At 42.2% G+C, this 15,268-nt stretch overlaps 1 pseudogene; it reads right to left on the bottom strand.

Annotated features, from left to right (window-relative positions):
- Nucleotides 1–9,416: 9,416 nt before the first annotated feature.
- LOC106985934 (TOM1-like protein 1) lies at nucleotides 9,417–10,838 on the bottom strand (annotated as a pseudogene).
- Nucleotides 10,839–15,268: the final 4,430 nt, after the last annotated feature.

The following is a 15,268-nucleotide window of genomic DNA, read 5'->3' as shown; positions in this document are numbered from 1 at the left end:
GAGAATTTTCCTAATATACTGATGATTATAACAAAAAATACTTTGCTGTTTATATTAGTTTGCTGGAGTTGGCCAACAAAATGCCACAAGCTAGGTGGCTTAAATAGTAGAAATTCATTTCTCATGGGGCGCCTGGGTAACTCAGTCGGTTAAGCGCCGACTTCCGCTCAGGTCATGATCTCACGGTTTGTGGGTTCGAGCCCCATGTCGGGCTCTGTGCTGAGAGCTCCGAGCCTGGAGCCTGCTTCAGATTCTGCGTCTCCCTCTCTCTCTGCCCCTCCCCAGTTCACCCTTTGTCTCTCTCTCTCTCTCTCTCTCTCTCTCTCTCTCTCTCTCTCAAAAATAAACAAACATTAGAAAAAAGGAAGAAATTAATTTCTCACATCTAGAGTCTGGAAGATCAAGATCAACTTGCTGGTAGGGTTGGTTTCTCCTGAGGCCTCTCTTCCTGGTTTGTGGATGGCCACCTTCTCACTGTGTCCTCACATGGACTTTTCTCTGGCACATATCAGTGGTATCCCTTCCTTCTCGTATAAGGACAGTCTTATTAGATTAGGGCTCACCGTTTTTTTTTTTTAATTAAAGAAACATGTTTATGTATTTATTTTGAGACAGAGAGTGAAAGCACAAGTGGGAGTGGGGCAGAGGGAGAGAGAGGATCCCAAGCAGGCTCCACGCTGTCAGCACAGAGCCTGACACAGAACTTGAACTCACAAACTGTGAAATCATGACCTGAGCCGAAATCAAAAGTCAGATGCTTAATTAATGAGCCAGCTAGGCGCCCAAGGGCCCACCCTTCTTATTTAATTTAACTCTAATTACTTCCTTAAAGGCCCTGTCTCCAAATATAGTCACACTGTCGGTTAGGGCTTCAACATACACATTTGAGGGGGACACAGTTCATTCCGTAACACTACTATCTGCCAGAAAATTGTCAGAATATACAAATTTATGGCATCTACACTTTGAATGTGGTACCTTTGTGTAGTGCGCAACCTGCAGAGCCTTACACAAGTCTGGCACATAATAGATGCTAATTTAACATGCATTTCCTCTTCTTCCCTCTTCCTCCTATCTCTGTTTTCCTTTCTTCCTCCCAGGCAGGGCACTCCCATGGATAGATCTTGTAGCCTTACATGGGCAGTCTTCATTCTGAATGGAGTTGCCACAACCCCTAATGAGGAGTCACCATAGGGAGAAAAAGTTATTGAGACTGTTCCCCATCGGTAACTTGATTTTTCTGGTCCCCGCACATTCCCGGAGTCAGGGTTGACATTTCTACCCTGTGTTTTTCTTTATCCCACTGCCTTCTTATGTCCTCAAGCTGATTTCCTCAGTGGGAAAAGGCAGTGGACTCTAGACTAGCAGTAGCCAAATGAGGAAAGAGTCAAGGGAAGAGGAGCAGATGTGGGACCAGGTGCTGAAGAGTCTCTCCTTTAATCTTTGTCCCTCCACTCCCACTTACTCCCTGGAGGCTTGTCTGCCGTCATTGGTCTTTCTAGTCACACCGGTGCTTGTCATTAGTTTTTTAAAAGTTTATTTATCTATTTTGAGAGAGAGAGTGTGTGCGCACATGAGTGGGGGAGGGGCAGAGAGCGAGGGAGGGAGAATCCCAAGCAGGCTCCTCGCTGCCAGCATGGAGTCTGATGCTTGGACTCGTAAACCATGAGATCGTGACCTGAGCCAAAATCAAGAGTCAGATGCTTAACTGACTGAGCCACCCAGGTGCCCCAAAGTGCTTTTCACGATTGATGGCCTCAACTTCTAAGAGTAGATCCATCCAATACCCGAGCCAGAGCCAGTGACTTTCATCTCCATTCTAGTCCACGTAAACACTAATCGCCACCAAATTTTGCACCGTTCCCCAAACTCCTGCCCCAGTCATCCGTGTCTTCAACTGAAACCTCCTGTGCACGCGGTTGTCCTGCATGGCCCTCCGCCATGACGGTTCTTTGGTGTCACTGAGATCTCAGGTGTGCTGATCAAACCCCTCCCTCCTGCCCTGTTCTTGCTCCTGGTCCCACTCGGATTCCACAATCATTGCAGTCAGTGTGGTGTAGATATCCCGAATTCTCTTGAATCTTTCATTTTTTGTTACATTTATCGGGCGAAGTTCTGACCTTGAACCCAAACGTTGGCCTTCCTTGAGCTCGCACCTGAGCAGGCGGCACTGCCCCATCGTACTGTGTGGCAGTCCTACCTCAACCTCAAAATCGACTTGCTTTCTGCTCTCCGAGAGACCATTTTATGACTTGCTTCATATTGCAGACGTCCCTCTCCTTCCTCATTTCTCCCACCTAGTTTTCAGCTGATGGACTTGTCTTCCTTGGGAAATAGAAGCCGTTATGTGGGAGCACCTTTGTCTTTCCATCACCTCATCTGCAGATAGTTCTTCCTGTGTCTGCATCTGTCCCCTTGCCCTTCTCTTCTGTCACTCCCTCCCTGCACGTGTTATCTTTGTGCCTTCTCCTCTTTCCTTACCTTGCTCTCTCCCCTTTCTACTGGATCACACAAGCATCCTCAGGCTCCTCCCTTGAACCCATCTTTTTCTTGTAACTGCTCCATTTCTCTGCTTCTCATCATTGTCTGACTTCTCAAAAAAGCTGCCTGTCTTTTGTCTTTTGTCTCCACCAAAAATACTGATGTCATTTTCATTGACTGCCCAGTATGATGGGTCCTCTTCAGTCCTCACTTTATTTGGCTTAGTTGCAGCAGTCCACAAAGTTGAAAACCCCCTCCTCTTTCACACTGGGACATAACTCTCTTCTAATTTTATATCTACCTCCCTACGTCCTTCTCCTCTATTCTACCTCTGAGTACCAGATATTCTCGGGAATTGGTCATAGGTCCTCTTTTTTCTCCATACTCCCTTGCTCGGGGGTCCTCTCCGTTCCCATGTTTTTTTTTCTAAATATGTTTTTTGTTTGTTTTTTAAGTAGGCTTCATGCCCAGTGCACAGCCCAATGCAGGGCTTGAACTCATGACCCTGAGATCAAGACCTGAGCTGAGATCAAGAGTCAGGTGCTTAACCAGCTGAGCCACCCAGGTGCCTCTGTATTCCCATGTTCTTAAATAGCATCTGTGTGATGATGATTCCAGCCCCAACCTCTCTTTTGAGCTGCAGATCTAATGGTATATCTGACATCTCCACTTAGATGTTTTATAAGTATCTTAGTAATGAAATGTCTGAAATTCTTAAGAGTCACTCCTCAAAATATGTATTGGCAAGCTTTTACTGCTTCAGTATATGATTATCACCCAGTAGCCTAACCCAGAAATGGGAGTCATTCTTGATTTTTCTCTCTCCCCTACCTCTTCCATCTAGTTCATCACCTAAGATTTTATACTTCCAAAACGGCTTTCCGGTTGGTCTTCATCTCTCCATTTCCACTGCCGTCAACCAAGCGCAGCCAACGTCAGTTGTCTCCTGGACCACTGCTCTAACCTGTCTTGCCCATCTGTTCTTGCAGCCCTCCAGACCACTTTCCAACCACGGCATGGTGGATGTTATACAATGTGCATTTCATTCTGCCATTCCCTTGTTGAAGACTATTCAGAGACCTTCCACTGCTCTGGGAATAAAAGCTGGACACCATTCCATGTCCACACAAGCCTGCCCCCCATGGTTTAGCTTCTGCATCTTTATCCCCATCATTCTATGCCCCTTTGTCCTCACTTCACCTTTCACTTTTTTCCAACATGCCAAGTTCTTTCCTTCTGAATCAGTGAATGGGCTCTCACTAGACATTGAATCTGCTTGGCACCTTTATCTTGGACTGGACTCACAGTCTCCAGAACTGTGAGAAATAGGTTTCTGTTATTTATAAGTCATCCAGTCTATGGTATTTTTGTTATACTATCCCAAATGGACTAAGACACTTTCCTTGGAGTTCCAGTACATGTGGTACCCTGTGTCTTTTATTACCTTCCCTTCAATCTTTGTAAAGCTATTTTTCCCCCAACTTTGAAGTCTCATTTTTTTTTTAATTTTATTTATTTGGGTGGGGGTGGGGCAGAGAGAGGAAGAGAGAGAGAACCCCAAGTAGGCCCCACACTGTCACTGCAGAGCCCAAGGCAGGGCTCAAACTCATGAACCGTGAGATCATGACTTGAGTCAAAATCAAGTCAGACCCTTAACTGACTGAGCCAGCCAGGTACCCCTAAAGTCTCTTTTTAAATGTCTATCCCCTTGCCAAGAGGGTCTTGCCCACCATCTGTCAAGTATGTTCTTTCCTTCACACATTTATCATATTTGTAATTTCATATTTATTTTTTTATCCACTTGTTTAAGCCTGGCCCTCCCTTTAGACTGTCAGCCCTATGAAGGCAGGCATCCTGTTGGGTTGTCCTCCATGAGAACCTCTGCACTTAGTATCATGCTTGGCACCTAGTAGGCACATATGTTGCACTTTTGATCGAATGAACCAGCTGTTAAGATTTTGGTTCAGTCTGTTATTTCCCAATTTCAGCTTTCTCACCTGCATTCCCTAAATTATCACCCTAAGATTTATAAAATGATTACAAGAAACATTATTATGAGTCATTATGTTTTTTAAAAGTACGTGTTTCCATTTTTAATTAGTATCTATTAATTCCCTGCTAGGAAAGGTTGAGGAAATTAGCACTCTCACTTCCTTCCCCTTTTCTCCCACATCTCCTGTTTTTGTTAGTTATATTATTTTATTGTATATTAGCAATGTTTATACCATTTACACCTGTTTTTGTATCTCTAATTCCCTCAGTTACTTCATCTTAGTTTTCTACTGAAATGGATTAATTGCTTACCATCTGTATCATTTTAGGTTCTTGGTTTTAAACAACAAAATTTAACTTCGGTTAATTTAAGCAGGAAAGGAATTGATCAGAAGGATGATGGGCGACCATTGGGTGGGAAGACTACAGGGAATCCTGCTCAGCAGTTGGGCAGGGACCAAGGGAGACAGAGCACTGAGAAGACCCAGCCCGGGTCCTGCCTCGTGGTCGGCTGGTTAGGACCCACTGGGCTCCCGCTGGACCCTCTCTCCCTCCTTTCCTTTCTTCTTTCCCCCGTCCTTCCCTGGCATTTCTTCCTTCTCTTTTGCTGTCATGTGTTTGGATGTCCTTTTATTTGTTTATCCTTACCGAGAAGCTTTTCCAAACGGTTTATCTGTTTTCATGTGGTGTGGATGAATTCCCCTTCCACTGGGGCTGAAGCTTTATCCTTTCCCGCACTCAGTTATTTGAATGCTGGATATTTAGTTTTTGTTCATCCCTGTTTTTATTTTTATATTTTGTACCTGAGGGATGAGGAGAAATGTGGTTGAAGCTATGGGAAATCTTAATCAGAAGACCCATCTTCTGTTTTGGAATCTGGTTTTGTTAAATGTCTTCTATGAGAATTCACTTCAGCTAGTGAAGGTGGATTATATTCCCATGTGCTGGGGACTCTGTGCTCCAGACTACATACCCCTCACCCCACCCAAGGCCCTAGATTCACTGAAGGGGCCCGGAGCCTTCATATCTGGCAGAGAAAATGGGCCCCGGGTATCTACTATTTTATCCATCCCTTCTTAGGAGCCATTTCTATTTTCTGACAGTTGGAAGATGGGACATATAAAGATACACCCTTAATTCACTTTTGTTCTGATTTGGAATAAAGTGCTTTTTTGACTTTTTTTTTGCATCTGGTGGGCCAGGGGTGGTTGGTGGTGGGTATGTGGAGGGCATGGGGCTGAAGGCCATATTTAGGAGCTGTGCTAGGCCAGAAACTTGCGCGTCATTCCTCAGCTGCCCCTTCCCTTGTTTCATTGGTGAAATGTCTAATTGCTTGACTCTCAGCATTGGAGGAGGGAGAGGATCTGTTTATCATCATTGGTTCCAGCATCCTGATAATAAACCTCTATTTGCTTAATCTGGTTCAAGTTGGATTTCTTTCACTTGTGAACTGAGCAGTACTAACAAATGTAGTGCCGTAGATGCAGGGTGCAGCCTTCTCCAGTGAAAATGAGGGGCCCAGCTTGTATCTTATCAACTCCCATACCCTGTCTGCACAGAGGTGGGTCATAGGGGGCCTGTTCAGAAGCATCTCTTTCTTCAGGGGCAACATTGAATTATCTGCTTAATCGTTCATTTTGCAATCTCATAAAATGATAATGGTAAGCATAAACAGACCCAGTTCAGACTGGATAATTTTGAGAGCAGCATGACGGTTACTATTACGTGTCAACTGGGTTAGGCCCAATTATTTGGTCAAATACCACTCTAGATGTGAAGGTATGTTTTAGATGTGATTAACATTTAAATCAGTAGACTTTGAGTAAAGCAGATCACCCTCTGTAATGGGCCTTGTCCAATCAGTGGAAGGCTGTGGGAGAAAATGACAGAGGTCCCATAAGGAAGAGGGAATTTTGCCTCTAGACCACCTTCAACTCAAGCTGCAAGATCACCTTTTCCCTAGCTTGCCAGCCTGCCCTACAGATTTTGGGATTTTGTATTTGCCAACCCCCATAATTATGTGAGCCACTTTTTTAAAGTCTCTCTCTTTCTCCATACACACGTATACACACACCACACTGCATACCCACACCCTATTGGTTCTGTTTCTCTGGAAGATCCTAATTGATACAAGTAGAAATTACTGAATACCACAGGCACCATAGATGTTGAATATGCTTCCTAAGGCTCAACTGATGTTGCCTGTTGCTGACTCCTGTAGGGTTTGCCAAGATGACTTTGCTGCCAAGGAAGCAGGCAGACTCTGGAGTCAGGTTGCCTGGTATCAATCCTGAGCTCTGTTACTTACTTGGTGTGTGACCTGGGCAATTTACGTAGTCTCTGTGTGCCTCAATATCCTCATTTGTGAAATGGGACAGATGTTTGGTTGTGCCTATAAGATTATGTGAAGATTAATTGAGGTAATACATGCAAAGCATTTAAAATAGTTTCTGATACATAGAAGCTCCTTAATAGGTCTTGACAAATCTTATAGATCTATTGTAATCCCATATCGGAGCATAGGCTGGGCCTACAGAGCATACCCTGTATGCTGTAAAACGCCACCAGGGGGGTCTGGGTAGCACCCGATAATAAAACTTGGTCATATTTCTACCGAGTGAAATGCACTTAGAGGAGTAAACATAGATCATAAACAACCGCCTATCAGTTCAGGTCAGTTTTTACCACCAGGTGGGTTAGGGAAGGAACTTGGTTTTCAGAGCTTTTGGGATTAAAAAAAATGTTTTTTAATTTTTTTAAATTTATTTTTGAAGCAGAGAGAGAGCAAGACAGAGCATGAGCAGGGGAGGAGCAGAGAGAGAGGGAGACACAGAATTCGAAGCAGGCTCCAAGCTCTATGCTGTCAGCACAGAGCCCAACATGGGGCTCGAACTCATGAACCATGAGATCATGACCTGAGCTGAAGTCGGACGCTCAACCAACTGAGCCACCCACATGCCCCAAGCTTTGGGGATTTTATTTTATTAAAAAAATTTTTTTCAATGTATATTTATTTTTGACAGAGAGCGAGAGAGACAGAGCATGAGTAGGGGAGGGGCAGAGAGAGAGGGAGACACAGAATTGGAAGCAGGCTCCAGGCTGTGAGCTGTCAGCACAGAGCCCTACGGGAGGCTCGAACCCACAGAACGCGAAATCGTGACCTGAGCCGAAGTCAGACGCTCAACAGACTGAACCACCTAGGTGCCTGGGATTTTAGATCTATGGGGAGGGGCCCACAGACCCGCACCCTCTGAGACTGTTTTGGAGATACCTGAAAACAAGTCGGCTTGCCGGGAGAGCTTGTTGAATCGCTTCTGCTCGAACATTGGAGCATGTTATAAAAATAATGTCTGTTGAGGCATTGTTGATAAAGAGCTATTTTTTTTTTTAGACTCAACCAGACAATGATAGCAGTTGCTTCTGGAGATCTCTCCTGGTATAACCTCAGGGAAGAGAATTCCTGTCTTTTTGCTGTGCTGTTTGTCACAGCAAAGCGTGTGCCTCCCTCTGCTTCATGCTAAATCCTCCTGTTTCTTACACAAACTTCGAGACTGAGACCCAGACCGGGCGGTGTGCTGGAAGGAAGCCAGCAGCCATGAACTCTCGCTGGAAGGTGAGGGAATTAGAACCCTATTCCTTTATCCACTCAACATATATCTTTTGAGCACTTACTCTGTGCCAAATAGTAGAAGCTCTATCTGTATAGCATTTTGTGGTTTATAAAGTGGGTTCACATCCATTGCCTCTTTAAGTAACCCTTTGAGGAAGATGTAGTAAATACTGTTATCTTTGTTTTATGGTGAAGAAGCAGAATCTTGGGAAGTTCAAGTGTTACTTTAAGGCGCAGAGGTAGCTGAACTGAGACGTCAACCCACTTCTTCTATACCAGACATAATAGAGGTTTGTACTTCATGAACATGGGGTGAATATACATTTTTGGGTTTTAATAGTAATTTATTTGTTATTGTAATTTGTGACATAAACAAATCACAGTTTATTCTGAATGTTTCTCAGTAGTCTTTGTTTCCAAATAGAAATATTAAATTGTGGCAAAAAGGGGGGAAAAAAGAACTTTCAGTATTATAAAGGATAAAAGAGAATCATAACAAACCAAAGGCAACCTGATACAGAGCCCAGTGACCTCTTTGGGATACCTGAAATATAATTAAACCGTATCATCCAGGCTTTTCCAAGTCGTCATTCTAAATAAGAGTATTATTTATAAAGAAGTACAAATTGACGTTTATATTCAACGTTGGTTAAATGAAGGTATTCAGTAGTCTTATTATTTTGTAATAAAAGAATCTTCATCTACCCTTCTCTCAGTATGTGATGATTTATTTCTCTTCTAAATGGAGGAAGGCCTGTGAACCATAAGATGCTGCAACTAAACTGGTTGGCATTAGTGCAATGAATTTTTCTTCTGCTGAAGTATTTTTTTTAAGTTTATTTATTTTTTATTTTGAGAGAGAGAGGGAGAGAACGTCCAGGAGAGAGAGAAAGAGAGAGAGAGAGAGAGAGAGAGAGAGAGAAGGAGAGAGAGAATCCCAAGCAGGCTCTGTGGTGTTATTACAGAGCCGACACAGGGCTTGACGTGGGACTCGATCTGACAAACCATAAGATCATGACCTGAGCCAAAATCAAGAGTCGGACACTTAACCAACTGAACCACCCAGGCGTCCCTCTGCTGAAGTTTTAAAGTGAATATATGTTAAACCAAGTTCTTTTGAGATAACATACACCTTGTGCTGTGGTCAGGAACCACTGATGTAACTCTGGAACTGTTACTCTTCTGCTAAACCTCATTATTGCAGAGGAGAAGTGTTCCACCATTTTGATTCGTGAGTAGGTCTTGTCTTCTGAGCTTCAGAGCTGCCCAGGGTCTACCTCTTAGAGAATCGGCACCTCTAATGTAGTTAACAGGCCAGTCATCCACTTTCACCTCAGCAGTCACTGTGGCTTTGAGCTCCTTTGTGGTGATAAGCATCAGTGTTTTCATACCTAGCTTCTGTAGTGACAGCAGGAGCCAAGGGGTCAGACTCCATTACCTCGTAGTAATTGGGTGGCTGGAGATCATTCTTCGTCATCGCTGAGTGATTGCTGGGCTAGGATGACAGTCTCCAGCTTGATAGTGTTGCTGGAATGGTCTGTAGACTAACCCAACTATAGTAACACTGCATTTGAATGTTTCAGAAAACTCTCATATGTAAGACTTGAGGGGAGATTTTGGCTGGTCCTTTGGGTAAACAGGGATGTTTCTGTATTTGCCAAGGCTAGCAAATCTACTTGTGGATGAAGAGTAGATTTCAACTTGTTACAACAGGATTTGGAGAGCTGAAGTGTAAGTCTGAAAGCTGAGCGTTCGTGTCCCAGAGTGGCTGAGCTCTCCCAGAGTGGCCCCACGCATTGGAGGTCTGGGACTCAGGACAAGGAGATCGCAGGACGAGGCTTAAGTTTCCCTGATGGTATTGGCATCTTTCCTCTGGTTCTTATTTTGCTCCAAAATTCTTCGTTGTTTTTGAGTAAATCTCTCATATCCAAAGATAGCATTATTTAAATCCTCATTCACTTGAATTAGCTCAACAGTTACATTTTCATTCTCCACTACCACAAGCACATCCATGATCCCATCCTGTGTCTCCTGACCCATCTTTTATATAAAGTTTCTGCAGTAGCTCTATGTCTTCAAGATTTTCAGACCCAGGAACACGGTGAGTCTGCATCAGTATGGTGGACAGCACCCTCACATTCATTTTCACCATATCTAATTCACTGTGCAATTGTCCAATCTGTTGTGGGACCAGTGTAATAGTAGAGCTCTTGAGAACAATTATAGAAAGAAGAGCTGGTTCAGTAGAATTCAATGAGATCTGAGCAGTCTCTTGTCTTACTGTTTCATCCTTGCATCTGAGGGAGGAAACTGAACACCTTTCTTAAGAAGGTCAAGCTACACTTCTTTCACTTCACTTACATCCACACCTCCTGGGAGATGCTGTGACCAAATCTTAATGAAATTTAAGAGTCTACTCTGAATGTCTAATGACAAGATATACCTGGGATTCAGCAGCTTAACTAGATTATCATTAATGAATTCCTTCTTCACAATCAGAGATTGAAAACTGGGACCACAGTTCTGTGTGCACAGATCAGTAAGTGACAAGGTCAGTTGGATTTCTTAATGATTGTAGTTTTGGGAAATCCTTTACTTCAGAGCTTTTATTGCATCTTTTTGCCCATGATGGGCAGTGTTAATTATGACACACGTGCACGAACTGACCCCAGTCTTCTGTCTGAATGCTAGCATATGTAGCCTTTTTGTATTCTGGGGTGTTTTGTCCATCACTTGTAGGATACAGATATGACATTGTTTCAGAGGCAGGATTCTGTTCATCTCATAGTAGGCATCAGTCAACATACATGGTCTTCCTAGAAGACCACTTAGGGATCAAGCCACAGAAGCCATTCTTGGTGGAAAGAGTGGTTGGGAAGAAATGGAGAGTCAGAATCTTGTAGCACAGGACGCTACTCCCACATGATGCTCATGTGTGACCAGTTCCAAATGCTTCAGATTATTGGTGTTCCAGTTTAACTTCCAGACTTGAACTTTTCAGAGTGTGCACTGCTATTAGTTCTTTCACAGAAAGACCAGGTTCCTCTTGCTGTACCTTGAGGTGGTCGCTGGTTAGGAAGTCTTTCTCCATTGGTAACAGTCCTACAAGGCCCGCAGATGTAAGTTCCACTGCCCCCCGAGCTGTGAGATCTAGGCAGCTGCAAAAATTGGGGTGCCTGAGGCTGGTGTGAGCTCCTCTCTGTTGATGCTGGTGAGCAGGGCAAGGCGGAAAGAAAGTAGGAAGATGGCACTGCCAGCAGCCATACCTGGGGGGTATTTCAGCAGACCCCCTGCTGTATGTTAAATTAGATACCTGTTCTTCAGGCCACTGCTTTCAGACAAGCAGATACACCTCCTTTCACAGAAAGTCTGGGCACTTTTTATTATTATTATTTTTAATTTTAGTTTTTTAAAATTTACAACCAAATTAGTTAGCATATAGTGCAACAATGGTTTCAGGAGTAGATTCCTTAGGGCCCCTTACCCACTTAGCTCATCCCCCTTCCCACCCCCACCCCCAGTTTGTTCTCCATATTTATGAGTCTCTGATGTTTTGTCCCCCTCCCTGTTTTTATATTATTTTTGTTTCCCTTCCCTTATGTTCATCTGTTTTGCCTCTTAAAGTCCTCATATGAGTGAAGTCATACGATATTTGTCTTTCTCTCACTGACTAATTTCACTTAGCATAATACCCTCCAGTTCCATCCACATAGTTGCAAATGGCAAGGTTTCATTCTTTTTGATTGCCGAGTAATACTCCATTGTATATATACACCACATATTCTTTATCCATTCATCCATCAATGGGCATTTGGGCTCTTTCCATACTTTGTCTGTTGTCAGTAGTGCTGATACAAACATTGGGGTGCATGTGTCCCTTCGAAACAGCACACCTGTATCAGTTGGATAAATACCTAGTAATGCAATTGCTGGGTTGTAGGGTAGTTCTATTTTTAGCTTTTTGAGGCACCTCCATACTGTTTTCCAGAGTGGCCGCACCAGCTTGCATTGCCACCAACAATGCAAAAGAGATCCTCTTTCTCCACATCCTCGCCAACATCTGTTGTTGCCTGAGTTGTTAATGTTAGCCATTCTGATAGGTGTAAGGTGGTATCTCATTGTGGTTTTGATTTGTATTTCCCTGATGATGAATGATGTTGAGCATTTTTGCATGTGTCGGTTGGCCATCTGGATGTCTTCCTTGGAGAAGTGTCTATTCATGTCTTTTGCCCATTTCTTCACTGGATTATTTGTTTTTTGAGTGTTGAGTTTGAGAAGTTCTTTATAGATTTTGGATACTAACCCTTTATCTGATATGTCATTTGCAAATATCTTCTATTACATCATGTGCCTTTTAGTTTTGTTGACTGTTTCCTTTGCTGTGCAGAAGCTTTTTATTTTGATGAGGTGCTAATAGTTCATTTTCACTTTTGTTTCCCTTGCCTCTGGAGACCTGTTGAGTAAGAAGTTGCTGCAGCCAAGATCAAAGAGGTTTTTGCCTGCTTTCTCCTCAAGGATTTTGATGGCTTCCTGTCTTACATTGAGGTCTTTCATCCATTTTGAGTTTATTTTTGTGTATGGTGTAAGAAAGTGGTCCAGGTTCATTCTTCTGCATGTCACTGTCCAGTTTTCCCAGCAGCACTTGATGAAGAGACTATCTTTATTCCTTTGGGTATTCTTTCCTGCTTTGTCAAAGATTAGTTGGCCATATGTTTGTGGGTCCATTGTTGGGTTCTCTATTCTGTTCCATTGATCTGAGTGTTTGTTTTTGTGCCAGTACCATACTGTCTTGATGATTACAGCTTTGTAGTATAGCTTGAAGTCTGGGATTGTGATGCCTCCTGCTTTGGATTTCTTTTTCAAGATTGCTTTGGCTATTCGGGGTCTTTTCTGGTTCCATACAAATTTTAGGATTATGTGTTCTAGCTCTGTGAAGAATGCTGGTGTTATTTTGACAGGGATTGCATCGAATATGTAGATTGCTTTGGGTAGTATCGACATTTTAACAATATTTGTTTTTCCTATCCAGTAGCATGGAATCTTTTTCCATTTTTTTGTGTGTGTGTCTTCTTCAATTTCTTTCATAAGCTTTCTAGAGTTTTCAGTGTATAGATTTTTCACTTCTTTGGTTAGATTTATTCCTAGGTATTATATGGTTTTTGGTGCAATTGTACCTGGGATCAATTCCTTGATTTCTCTTTCTGTTGCTTCATTGTTGGTGAATAGGAAAGCAACCGATTTCTGGGTGTTGATTTTATATCCTGCGACTTTACTGAATTCATGGATAAGTTCTAGCAGTTTTTTGGTGGAATCTTTAGGGTTTTCCATATAGAGTACCATGTCATCTGCAAAGAGTGAAAGTTTGACCTCCTCCTGGCCAATTTGGATGCCTTTTATTTCTTTGTGTTGTCTGGTTGCAGAGGCTAAAACTTCCAATACTGTGTTGAATAACAGTGGCGAGAGTGGACATCCCTGTCTTGTTCCTCAAGCTCTCAGTTTTCCCCCATTGAGGATGATATTAGTGTTGGGTCATTCATATATGGCTTTTATGATCTCAAGGTATGATCCTTCTATCCCTACTTTCTTGAGGGTTTTTATCCAGAAAGGATGCTGTATTTTGTCAAATGCTTTATCTGCATCTATTGAGAGGATCATGTGGTTCTTGCTTGTCCTTTCTTTTATTGATGTGATGAATCACATTGATTGTTGTGTAGATATTGAACCATCCCTGCATCCCAGGTATAAATCCCACTTGGTCATGGTGAATAATTTTTTTAATGTATTGTTGGATCCAGTTGGCTAATATCTTGTGGAAGCATTTTGCATCCATGTTCATCAGGGAAATTGGTCTATAGTTCTCCTTTTTAGTAGGCTCTCTGTCTGGTTTTGGAATCAAGGTAATGCTGGCTTCATAGAAAGAGTTTGGAAGTTTTCCTTCCATTTCTATTTTCTGGAACAGCTTCAAGAGAATATGTGTTAACTCTTCCTTAAATGTTTGGTAGAATTCCCCTGGAAAGCCGTCTGGCCCTAGACTCTTGTTTTTTGGAAGATTTTTGATTACTAATTCGATTTCCTTACTGGTTATGGGTCTGTTCAAATTTTCTATTTCTTCCTGTTTCAGTTTTGGTAGTGTATGTTTCTAGGAATTTGTCCATTTCTTTCAGATTACCCATTTTAGTGGCATATAATTGCTCATAATATTCTCTTATTATTGTTTTTATTTCTGCTGTGTTGGTTGTGATCTCTCCTCTTTCATTCTTGATTTTACTTATTTGGGTCCTTTCCTATTTCTTCTTGATCAAACTGGCTAGTGGTTTATCAATTTTGTTAATTCTTTCAAAGAACCAGCTTCTGGTTTCATTGATCTGTTTTACTGTGTGTTTTTTGGTTTTGATAGCATTGGTTTCTGCTCTAATCTTTATTATTTCTTGTCTTCTGCTGGTTTAGGGTTTTATTTGTTCTTTTTCCAGCTCTTTAAGGCATAAGATTAGATTGTGTATCTGAGATCTTTCCTCCTTCTTTAGGAAGGCCTGGATTGCTATATACTTTCCTCTTATGACCACTTTTGCTGCATCCCAGAGGTTTTGGGTTGTGGTTATCATTTTCATTGGCTTCCATATACTTTTTAATTTCCTCTTTAACTTCTGGTTAGCCCATTCATTCTTTAGTAGGATGTTCTTCAGTCTCCAAGTATTTGTTACCTTTCCAAATTTTTCTTGTGATTGATTTTGAGTTTCATAGTGTTGTGGTCTGAAAATATGCATGGTATGATCTTGATCTTTTTGTACTTGCTGGGGGCTAATTTGTGTCCCAGTATATGGTCTGTTCTGGAGAACGTTTCATGTGCACTGGAGAAGAATGTATATTTTGCTGCTTTAGGATGAAATGTTCTGAATATATCTGTTAAGTCCATCTGGTCCAGTGTGTCATTCAAAGCCATTGTTTCCTTGTTGATTGTTTGATTTGATGATCTGTCCATTGCTGTGAGTGGGGTGTTGAAGTTTCCTACTATTATGGTACTGCTATCAATAAGTTTCTTTATGTTTGTGATTAATTGACATATATTTGGGTGCTCCAACATTTGGCACATAAATGTTTACTTCTTGGTGGATAAACACCTTAAATGATATAATGCCCTTCTGCATCTCTTGATACAGTCTTTATTTTGAAGTCTAGACTGTCTGA

Source organism: Acinonyx jubatus, chromosome B1 (assembly GCF_027475565.1).
Source record: "Acinonyx jubatus isolate Ajub_Pintada_27869175 chromosome B1, VMU_Ajub_asm_v1.0, whole genome shotgun sequence".
Classification (NCBI taxonomy): Eukaryota; Metazoa; Chordata; class Mammalia; order Carnivora; family Felidae; genus Acinonyx; species Acinonyx jubatus.
The sequence above is the reverse complement of the archived record's forward strand: the minus strand, read 5'-3'. Positions and strand labels throughout refer to the sequence as shown.